This window comes from Natator depressus, chromosome 14, assembly GCF_965152275.1.
Source record: "Natator depressus isolate rNatDep1 chromosome 14, rNatDep2.hap1, whole genome shotgun sequence".
Taxonomy (NCBI): Eukaryota; Metazoa; Chordata; order Testudines; family Cheloniidae; genus Natator; species Natator depressus.
In genome coordinates, this window is record NC_134247.1 from 40,997,675 (window position 1) to 41,009,597 (window position 11,923).

At 43.9% G+C, this 11,923-nt stretch overlaps 2 protein-coding genes across 2 annotated transcripts in view; one reads left to right on the forward strand and one right to left on the reverse strand.

The window, feature by feature from the left end:
- Nucleotides 1-11,923, forward strand: part of LOC141998490 (zinc finger protein RFP-like) — a 208,131-nt gene that overhangs the window by 35,559 nt on the left and 160,649 nt on the right. The window lies entirely within an intron of this gene.
- The window catches only part of LOC141998461 (butyrophilin subfamily 1 member A1-like), a 33,874-nt gene that overhangs the window by 20,514 nt on the left and 1,437 nt on the right, over nucleotides 1-11,923 (reverse strand). The window lies entirely within an intron of this gene.

Here is an 11,923-nt window from a genome sequence, read left to right on the forward strand (position 1 = left end):
TAGTACAGAGAGAACTTATTAATGTTCTTCTGACCCCAAAGAGCCAGCCACATTACCAGTTCAATATGAGTTTGGATCTCACCCATAATACCTCACTGCCAGTCAATCTTTTAGTGTCTAAAACTAAAAAGAAAAAGAAAAAACAAGAAGAGACTAGTTAAGCACCCAAATACTTCAAAGTCCATTGGGGCAGGGTGCTGGTTGGGAACCCCTTCATCAGCTTCTGCCACTCCAGCCCCAGTCAAGGGGAATGGATTGGGGCTTGGGTAACTGGCAACACCTGCCCTCCTCATTAGCCTGGAGCTATAAAGGCTGGGAGGAAGCCAGAGAAGAGGGGCCGTGGCTGTGGCTGTTACTGGCCAGGCCTGTAGGAAAAGTAGCTGTGAAGCCTGTGTATAGGTGGGAACTGGCGGTGGGAAACCTATCAAGAATAAAGAGTATGGGTGTTGCATCGGATTGAAATATCCCTGACTCAGTGAAGAGGGGGGCCAAGGGGCAGAATACCCAGGGGGGCAGCATGGACCCTGTTTACATCCATATATCACGTTCTTAGAAGTATTGGTGAGTTTTCTGGCTTGAAAGTCCCTCTGGACCACATGCACAGCTTAAATGGGTCGTTCAGTCCTTTGTTCAGAACTTGGTTTGAAGCAAAGTTGCTCCAGAGATAAGAAGCAGGAATGAAGACAAAATGGAGATGATGTAGGCATAGTTTTAAGATTTGTAATTCCCCTATTTGGAATAATTGTTATCATAATTGTAATTCTCCTCTTTGAAATAATTGTAATTCTGCAATATTACTTTGCGGCTCTCCATAGCTGCTGATGGAGTCTGTGTTAAAGCTTGCAAACCGTCAATTGACTCTAGGTACCTCGGGAGCCATTAATTAACTCTAAGCGATACTTTGTGATTAAGATTGATGCTTGCAAACCTAAACCGCTCAATTGACTCTACTCTCTCTAAGTTGATACTTTCCCTTGCTTGTAATTGAGATGACGCTTATGAACATAAACTACTCAATTGACTTTACTTTCTCAATTGCTTCTGCTCAATTGACTCTACTTTGTAAACTGATACTTTATAATGGAGATTGACACTTTTTGTAACAACAACCATGGAAAGCCGTTAATTGGCGCGACGCTCATAGAAATATCACATAGAGACTCCCACCCTCTATAGTTTGTATCAGGAATGTTAAAAGACAGGGAGTCTCAAATAAATAACAATACTCAGTGAAATGATCAATGTGTTTTTATTAAAAGTAAAGAATGTATGTGAATGAATGATTGGTTTTGAATAATCAGGGAAGTGCCAGCCTAGGAATTCGGTGTCAATCGGCCAAAGAAGGCGCCAGGTGGAAACAACCAGAGAACCCCCGGAGGGCAAACGGGAATCTACCCGACTGATTCAAAGGATGAAGAAAGCTGATGAGCACCTGACAGCCATGCTGGAGCTGTCATGACTAACAGTACGACAAAGCAATTTCCATGGACTGGCATAGGAATAAATTCCTATAAAAATGGACTCTAAGAACTGAGAACTTTGAGTCTCCGGTTCTGCCACCACCCTCCAGGAGCATCGGATGCTTATCTGACACGGACTCGGCTCCACTCTCATGTACAGGCTACCTGGCCAATGCTCTGTCACGGTAACTTCTAGGCTGGTAACTATAACCGCTATGCAGAACTTGTATGAATGTATATATAGATAAGTAAGGAATAAGTAGTGACATAGTAATGTGTGTTTTCTATATATTTTTTATTATATTTACAATAAATGTGGCATTTTGCCTTGTCCCTTTTACAGGATCCTGTTGGTCTTATTTTATTAGTGTAACAATGATGCAGTTGTGCCATAAACTCACTGAACATTAAATCTCAACAAATGAGGGTAAATCCATCATTATATTCCACACCTGAACATAGCCATTATATGAACAACATACCCTCAAATCTCAATGTCTGTACTTTGACCCGTTAACCTTTTACCCCAATTGGGGATACTGCAGATTATGTACTCCTTACTCCATTCGATCCTAAACTGAACTTCACACCCCTTGATAATCTGTACATTATTCCCTGATAACCAGAAACTTCTATGCTTAAACTCTGTACTGTTTTTTTTTTTATTTTAATATCATCTTAATAAAATTCTTTTGCCATGAGGCTTGTACTTCCTTTGTCCCAAACACAAGCTTCACAGTACATGACCCTAAATGGCTCGCTAATTTATCAGGCGTAGTCCCTGGTCTTTCAATGGGTTTATTGTACAGCCAATGTCCCTTGATGGACCATCAACAGGCTAGGCAGTGCTGACGCCAGTCTGTCCAAGGGTGTTACCTGGAAACACAGCACAAGTTGGGAAATACAGATATATCCTACATATCTATAACTCCCAATACAAAGGTGATGCAAATTTATAAACAAGATTATCCTACTTGGCAAATTATAACTTTTTCGCAGATACCTCACACAGCATATCTGGTCGGATTCCTTGCAATTTTATACTATTGGTGTTAAGAATACCATAAAGTGTCTCCCATATTTTATACAGCATCACACGACTGAGCTGGGATAAGTGACTGGTCCTTTGGGACTGGGCATAACCTGAATATTGGGGTGATTTTTGGTGTAAGAGACCATCTATCACAAAGACAGGCCTGCCCAGGTGAAAGAATAGACCGGAGTACCCAAGGGGAATGTCTATGACTCTATGCTAGGTTCCCATCTGGTCTCTGCCTATTGGGTTGGCTTTTGTGAATCGCACTGTAAGCTGCCTGTGATGCCCATGAATTGTACACTGTACAGGGAATTTAGGCCCCTAACTCAGCTTTGCCGGTCACAGAGCTGTTCCTGTCATTTTTTACCTGCCTAAAAACTAGGCCCTGTGATCTCAGCATTGTAACACCTGAGTCCCTGCATGGATTGTCCCCTGTGCAATCAGTCTCCTCTCTGCAGAGCACAGCTGAGCAATTCCTAATTGACATGGGGGTGTACAGGACAGAGAGAGAGCCCATGCTGGAGAGTGACATCCCAGTAAAACCCAAACTCTCCTCCTAGAGCCACGATATTCCAGGTGGAGACTAGGGGGACAAAACCAAGTCAGGAAGCAAATCCCAGGACTTAGGGTGACCAGATGTCCCGATTTTATAGGGACAGTCCTGATTTTTGGGGTCTCTCTCATATAGGCTCCTATTACCCCCATCCCCATTTTTCACACCTGCTGTCTGGTCACCCTACCAGGACTGCCCCCAAAAGCTGCAAAGTGGAACAAGACAAAACAAACTGTTTTTAATCTTTTATATACAGTAAGTAACAGGGAAGTAAAAGGAGCAGAGAAGGAGCTTTAATAATGACAGCGTATGGCAAGGAGATCCCCAGCTCCTAGAACAGTTTCCTTAATGGCACAAAAATAGCACCAATGGCCAGGAATTAATACAGGGAATTAATGAGTTACAGTCTCACTTTCAGTAACAGATCATAAATCTCTCTGTCCTACTCATGTTCCCTTTCCTTCTCCCTTTTCTTTCCTTCTCCCTTTTCCTTCGCACCACCTTTTTCTTCTCAGCATTTTTCTAGCCCTCACTTCCCACCCCTGTTTATTTTTCTGTGTCTCTCCCACTCTTCTCTCCTCCCTCCCACAGATCTTCCCCTTTGGCATCTCCATTGCCTACCTTCCCGATTTTATCCCTTCCCCTCTTCTGAACCCCTGTCAGGGATATTTTCCCATCACTCTTTTCATTTCTGTTTTCCAACATTCCTCCAGGACTCTCCTTTTATTCTTGTTTTATTTTCATTCACATTTTTCTTCTTGCTTCTTCTAATTCCCTCTGGTTAAACCCACCCTGTCCCTGCCTCCCCCAGTGCTGCCAACCTCAGGAGTTTTAAAATATCATGAGACTGACCAAAAATGATTTTAAAAAAACATTATATAATGGTTTTTGGTCTCTCTGCTCCCCCGCCCATCCCGTCCGTGTGACAATTACAAATTTGCCAGCTCTTCAGGACAGTGACTTGTGCCTCTTTGGCAGGAGCTCTGGCTGGGAGACCCCAATGAGAGATTTGTACAAAACGTTCCCTGCTGCTGCAGAGCTTCCAGCTTCTCCCCAACCCCTGATTGATTCATGCGGTGTCCCTGCCACCTCCACATCTGCCTGTCCCCAGACTGGCTGTTAGTGTTACCCCCTGCCCAGCCCCCACTTCTGCCCCTCAGGACCCCTCTCCCCCTCCTGCAGCTCCAGGGCTTCTTCCCCCCTCCCATCCCTGGGGCCGCAGGGAGGGAGCAGGTGGAGCATCCAGAGGCCATAGAGATGGGGAGATGGGGACTGAGCAGATGGGAATCCTCCAGGGTCACAGAGACTGGATGACTAACTAAAGAAGCCCATTTTTTCATTCCTTTCCCTCCAATCACCCTAAATTTATTCAATGACACTGTTTGAGCCTGGATGGTCAGAGCCCTATCGGACCATAGCGGAGAGAGACAAAAAGGCTACAAAATCCTTGAAGCAATGAGATTGGCTTCTCTACCCCCATTACTCCCTGCTCTATATGGCTTGATAGTCCAGAGACTCCACAGAGCCTACATGGCCATAGATACCACAGGGTAGAAATCTGTAGGAAGATAGGAATCCTCCAGAGTCAGAGAGACTGGTGGGTGTCTGAGGCTAGAGAGTCTGATTTCAGGGTCCCCAGTGGGATACCCCCCACTGGTGTCTCAGGGACACAGTCGGAGCCGGGATCCTGGCCCCACCCAGAGCCAGGGGTGGATTCTCTCCCCAGGGACGGAGCCCAGCGGGAAAGTGAAGATCGGGGCCTCGGCACCAGCATCGATAAATGCCACCAGCCCCCGGTCACAGTCCAGACAAACCCGGATCCTGCTGGAGGCCCGGCTCAGGGGCAGGGGGGCCGCAGGCAAGGTGAGAGGGGATAAAATAACAAAAGGGGATAAAATAACCAAAAAAATGTATTGAGTGTAACACAGTCACAATGATTTAAGGCAATCTGGATACAGAGAAAATGGAAAATTATGAACAGGATACATTATTGACAAAACAAAACACGACCCTGCAGCACTCAACTTAATTGCATTTCTCTGTTTCTAGGTAACTTTCAATAACCTTCTGAATGCTGCATCTGATCAAAGTCCAACATTTCATGGAATACCCCCGGCATCGATCAAAAGCTGTCTCCTGATCAAGGGAAACCAACCAATGTGCAAATCCAATATTTTTTAGCCAAAACTACATCCCACAATAGGCAAAGTTTGTTAAAAGTGGACCTATTGAAGATACAGTGGGTCTGGTCATGGCGCACAACAAATCCAGTCACAGTTTTCAATCTGTTTGCCAAGGCCTTTGAGAAAAGTTTATAGTTGGAGCACTGCAGGGACACAGATCTCCAATCCTTTCCCTCCCCAGGGTACCCCTTCTTTTAAGCAAAAGGGTAAGAATTGCTCGACAACAACTAAGCGGTGATATCGTCTCCCTGATGCTCTCCTGAAAAGCCTGGAGCAAGTCAGTCCCAAAAAGGGTCCAAAAGGCCTTGTAAAACTCAACAGGAAAACCATCATTACCAGGTGTCTTCCCTGGAGCATTTAGGGCATGTGACTGTATGGATTCTGGGGGACATTTGAGCGTATTATGAATATTAATATTGTACAATTGTAATGAGTTGTGCCAGATACGGCATGTAAGGTATCTGCAAAATTGTTATAATCTGCCAAATATGATAATCTCATTTACATGTTTTTGTATCACCTTTGTATTCTGGGTTATGGATCTGTATCTATGTATGTCTGTATTAGAAAACTTGTGCTATGTTTCTGGGTGACACCCCCAGACAGTTTGGCATCAGCACTGCTTAGCCTGCTTGATGGCCCATTGACGACTATCAGCTATACAACTGACCCTTATAAAGTACACTTATAAAGTTTGCAGATGATACCAACCTGGGAGGGGTTGCAAGTGCTTCGGAGGATAGGATTATAATTCAAAACAATCTGGACAAACTGGAGAAACGGTATGTGATAAATAGCCTGAAATTCAATGAGGGCAAATGCAAAGTACTCCACTGAGGAAGGAACAATCAGTTGCACACATGACTGCGTAGGAAGGAGTACTGCGGAAAGGGATCTAGGGGTCAGAGTGGACCACAAGCTAAATATGAGTCAACAGTGTAATGCTGTTGCAAAAAAAGCAGACATCCTTCTGGGACGTATTAGCAGGAGTGTTGTAAACAAGACACGAGAAGTAGTTCTTCTGCTCTACTCTGTTCTGAATAGGCCTCAGCTGGAGTATCGTGTCCAGTTTTGGGCAACACATTTCAGGAAAGATGTGGACAAGTTGGAGAAAGTCCAGAGAAGAGCAACAAAAATTATTAAAAAAGTCTGGAAAACACGACCTATGAGGGAAGATTAAAAGAATTGGGTTTGTTTAATCTGGAAAAGAGAAGACTGAGAGGGGACACGATAACAGTTTTCAAGTACCTAAAAGGTTGTTACAAGGAGGAGGGAGAAAAATTGTTCTCCTTAACCTCTGAGGATAGGACAAGAAGCCATGGGCTTAAACTGCAGCAAGGAAGGTTTAGGTTGGACATTAGGAAAAACTTCCTAACTGTCAGGGTGGTTAGGCACTGGAATCAATTTCCAGGGAGGTTGTGGAATCTCCATCACTGGAGATTTTTAAGAGCAGGTTAGACAAACACCTGTCAGGGATGGTCTAAATGGTGCTTGGTCCTGCCATGAGTGCAGGGGACTGGATGTGATGACTTCTCGAGGTCCCTTCCAGTTCTATGATTCTATGGCCCATTGAGAGAAGGCAGATACATCTTAATGACTCAGCAAGGCATGTGGGGGCAGGCCTATGGACAGAACTCTAAGGCTTCCAGGCCATGTGCTGGCAGCTTGTGTTTGAAATCAAGGAAGCACATGCTGCCTGGCAAAAGACTATAAAAGGCAGCTGCATCTTCTCCATTTTGTCTGCTTCTTACCTCTGGAGGAACTTTGCTACAAACTGAAGCTCTGAACAAAAGGACTGAATGACCCATCCTAGCTGTGGGTGTGTTCCAGAGGGACTTTCAAGCCAGTAAACTCACCAATACTGCTAGGAACTTGATATCTGGACTTTGAAGTCTTTGTATGTATGTGACTATTTTACCATTGAACATCTCTCTTCTTGTTCTTTCTTTTTTCTCTATAATAAACCTTTAGTTTTAGATACTAAAGGATTGGCTGGCAGCATGGTATTTTGGGTAAGAACCAAACCTATTCTGACCGGGTGATGTGGCTGACCCTTTGGGGTCAGAAGAACATTTTATATATGTGAGCAGAGTTTAAAATAACTTCTCACTCTACTGGTGCTGATTGGGAGCCAGAGACTGGAATGCAATAAAGGGGGCTGTGTGATTTCTTGTTTTGCTTCTTGATAACCAGTGGGGGGGAATCAGAAACACAGTTTGTGTCTGGTTGGGAGGTTTAACTTCAGTGTTACCCACCAGCCTTGGCAGTATCTACTCTCCTTTTTGCAGCCTGCCCTGACCTTGGAATTTCCAGTGAGAGCTGCCCTGGGCACCCCTGGTCACAGGGCAGAAGTCAATTCTGAGAGTGTCAGATCCTGTTCAAGTCTGCCCCCACCCAACACTGAGATCCTAGGAGCATCCTCAAGGAGTTGCTGAGTCTCAGATGGCCTCAGATGCAGGCTCTGTGTGTCACAGAGCAAATCACAGCAAAGTTCCTGATCCTCACAGAATATGAAAGCACTCGGCCCGACAATGTCTTGAAGTGGTCAATCATCTGCTCTGCATGTTTCTTTTCCAGGCCAAAGAAAAACTCAGCAGACACATCCATTTGAGAAAAACATTGAAATCGGGCCTGAACCAAGGCTAGGGTGACCAGATGTCCCAGTTTTATAGGGACAGTCCTGATATTTGGGGCTTTGTCTTGTATAGGCATCTATTACCCAACCCCCACTTCACCCCCGTCCCTATTTTTCACCCTTGCTATCTGGTCACCCAACCCAAGGCACCCTGAACTTTGCTATCCTACAGGTCCTGCAAGAGCTGTTTGTGTGTGTGTGTGTGTGTGTGTGTTAATATTAATATTTCAAGCTCTTATAAAACCAGCATCCTTTCTGCCATGAAAGGCTTTTTCAAGTTCTACAGAGGAGATTCAAGGAGCTGGGCTTGTTTAGCCTAACCAAATGACGGCTGAGGGGAGATATGATTGCTCTCTATAAATTGTGATACAGCAGGGCCACAGGGCAGCAGGAGAGTGATGGATGGGAGGTATATAAGCCCCAGGATGATCAGAGCCATATTCCTTGTACAGTAAGGAAAGGTTACTACAGGTTAATTAAGGCCCCGCCGGAGACCTAATAAAAAACCCCTGCTACAGTCAGTCAGACAGGGGAAGGGAAGGGAACCTGACTTGACTTGAGTTTGGAGGTGTACGGGTGTTGACCAAAGCATTAGAGGACCAGGGGAAGGGAGACCCCAGCACAGAGGACCAAGAGAAACCCAGCCCAGGGGGAAATAGGGTAAGAAGCCTGTGAAGCTGAAGGGCCTGGGCCCAGAGTAGGAGGCATACCTGGGCCCATTCCCCTTCTAGGGCACTTGCGGAGCCCAGGAATAGGAGCAGGGGCAGCACCCTGACTCACCATACCAAGCAAAAGCGCAGGACCCACCACAGAAGTATCTGTCACAAAACACATCAGAGGGAGAAATACCAAGGAGGGGGAGGAGTTATTTAAGTTAAGCACCGAGGCTGACATGAGAACAATTGTATATAATCCGTCCATCAACAGTTCAGGTTTGAAATTAGACAAAGGTTTCTAACCAGCAAAGGAGTGAAGTCCTGAAACCGCCTTCCAAGGGGAGCCGTGGGGACAAAAACCTAATTAGCTTCATGGCTGAGGTTGAAAAGTTTAAATCCAATCACTTTCCCCACAGCTAGAACACACGCCTCCACAGAGGCAGAGTCTGGAGGCAAAATCCGCAATCCATGGTCATGGGTTAAACCTTAAGAATCCACAACAAACTGAGGTCCTGCTAAAACAAAATAAATCCTGAAATGAAACCCACCACAGCTACAAAACTAAAGCACACACACATTTCCCCAACAGAAAGAAACACAGAAAGAAGAGCAAAGCACACCCCAAAAACTACCACAGTCCTGAGATAGAGACAGGATGTGAAAAACACCTTTATTCACATAAAATCACATTAAAATTATTTAAAGTGTTATAAAATTACCATATATACACAAAGAGACATGAATAAAACAAAACAACACAACCTAAGCAAATATTAAACATGGATCACAAAAGAATTATCATCACCATGTTTAAAATATCATTAACACACCAAGTCAACCAAAAAGTTTCCAGGTTGCAAATCAATTGATAAAAAATGCAATCAGCAGGCAGGCCCCCCTCAGTGCACAGAACAGCCCTCGCATGTCATGCTGTTCTACCCTGGCTATTCTGTTCTGCTCAAATTTCAGAAATGTTAGTTTTGCCTGACCCAGCAAAAAGTTAGCCAGACAGGAAGCTGGCTGAATGCAAGCACTGCATCTCACTCTCAGAACAAACAGAGACTTGGAGAAAGCCAGTCCCCAACCACGGAAAAGCTACAGCGAGAAACCAAAAAGAGGAATCAAACAGGGACAACATAGGAGAAAATGAAACACTGTCTGACGCAGAACAGAAGGGGCACTGCGCAGACACCTCGGGGGTAGAATGGTGCACAGAAATATTGGTTGCTACAATGCTGTGCAAGACCCTACACTGCAAGTCACTGGAGCGCTTAGAAAATGAAGGTTTGTACAACGTCCCCCAAGCCGGGGACATAGAGAGGCATCCTCCAGACTGTATTAGGGAGACCAGGCCATGTCTACACTTGCCTTTTATAGTGCTCTAACTTGCTGGCTCCAGGGTGTGAAAAATCATACCCCCTAAGTGCAGCAAGTTTGCACGCTGTAAAGTGGTAGTGTGGACAGGCTCCGAGCGCTGCCAATAACCTTCCCTACCCTCACCAACACATCCGCCACAGTGCGGACACAGCAGTCACACAGCAAGCCCCATGCTTGCGTGTCATACAGCTAAACACATCTGAAGTGGACCCCATGGAGAAAAGAGGGGGGACCAAAACCACCCCAAAATCAAAGAAAGAGTCTGTGTCTCTTTTGATACTTGCTATCACAAACCCTGCTCAAGCATGCCGGGCATAGCAAACACAGCCTCACTCTCAGAAGGGGAGGGAGTGAGAGACACTCTGTAGCTCAGAGGCTAGAGTATTCACATAGGAGACCCCAGATCCAGTCGCCTGGCTCCAATTACTCTGTTATTTATCCGCAGTGGAAGAGCTTCCACAGGAGAGACTAAGAGAGCCCCTCATCAGAATAGCTAACCACAGCTGAGTGGTTATAGGTGATAGGTGGAAGATAGGTGGAAGACCCCAGCTGAAATTCTTTCTCCCCTCTGACAGACAGTGGAGGAATTGAACCTGAGACTCCCACATCCTTGGCAAGTGCTCTATCCAACCAGCTAAAAGCTATAAGGTTGGCACCTCCTCCTTTGCCTGGACTTTAATGGGATCTGAGTTGGTAGGCTGTCTCTGAGCATGCTTATTGTATGAGGCTCCACACTCAAGCCAGGTATTCCTCTGCCTATCTTCTCTGGCTTTGTGAATTGCTCTGGGAGGGAGGCAGCAGTGTACCTGCCCAGAAGCAGAAACATAGGTGCCAATGGAGATTCGACACTGAAAAACTTGGCTGCCAAGGGAATTTCGGCACCTACAGGGTTTGACAGGAGTTTTGTGAATCTCAGTGGAGCCAAATCTGAGATGTAGGTGCCTACGTCTAGGGTTTAGGCAACTAAGTATTTTTGTGGCTCTGGGTCCATATGACTGTTTTTTTTCTAGTGTCTGCAGGGTGGCCTGGTGTAAATCAAGGTGTATTAAATCACCAGTTTTAATCATGATTTAAACCAGCAAGTGGGAAACCTTGATTTAAATCATCAGTTTTATAATTTGTACTTTTTAGTTATTTTCCTAAAGAAGGACTGATTCTCATTGGTTGGTAACCATTAAAATATGTTGATTTGCAATTAAATATAGCTTTTACACTAAATTTGGTACTTCTTTCCAACAAGGAGGATACACTATAGTTGTATACATTTATTCAGATTGTTAATTTTAACATTTATTATTATGTTAAAAATGGTGAATGACATTTCTTATTTACTGGAGGGGGGTTTAAGTCTATGTCAAGCTGTATTTGGATGGAAATTGGAATTCAATTATTTTGTTTTAAAGAGAATTTTAATTTTTTTTAAAATTATTTAAATAAAAACTACCTTCACTGTTCTGGATAATGAAGGAAAAAAGTAAGTTTATGAAAACTTGCTTTACATTTAAACTGATTTGTTTCTTATCTGTAGTTAGTGAGTTGTTCCTGGTCACCATGTTGTTTCTGGTCACTGAATGTTTCTGGTCACCATGGTCTTCATCATTTTTTTCATAGATTGGAAGAGGAAAAAAAGCTTTCCTGCTTTTTTTAGTTTCCAATCAGTTTTCAACGTTCAATGAACTAGTTATTAAACTGAGCTAGTTGAATGAATTGAAATTTAAAAAAAAATGTCTTGCACCTGCAAAAGAGGCTACTGCTGTCTTTAAAGAGACTACTAAATTGTTTTTTTAAAAAACCCTGTATTTAATTTCATTTAAAAAATCCAAGTTAAATAAATAAATAGTAATAATAACTCTGATCTAAATTAAAAAAATACCATTTTTTAAAATTTAAAAATGAAATAAATTGTCATCCACCCTGAGTGTCTGACATTTCCTTCAGACCCTCATTGCCAAAGAAAAAACAGCACTTTGAGGGATGAAATTAATAGAGGTGCTTCCTTGGTTTGTGTAGATTGGATGAACTA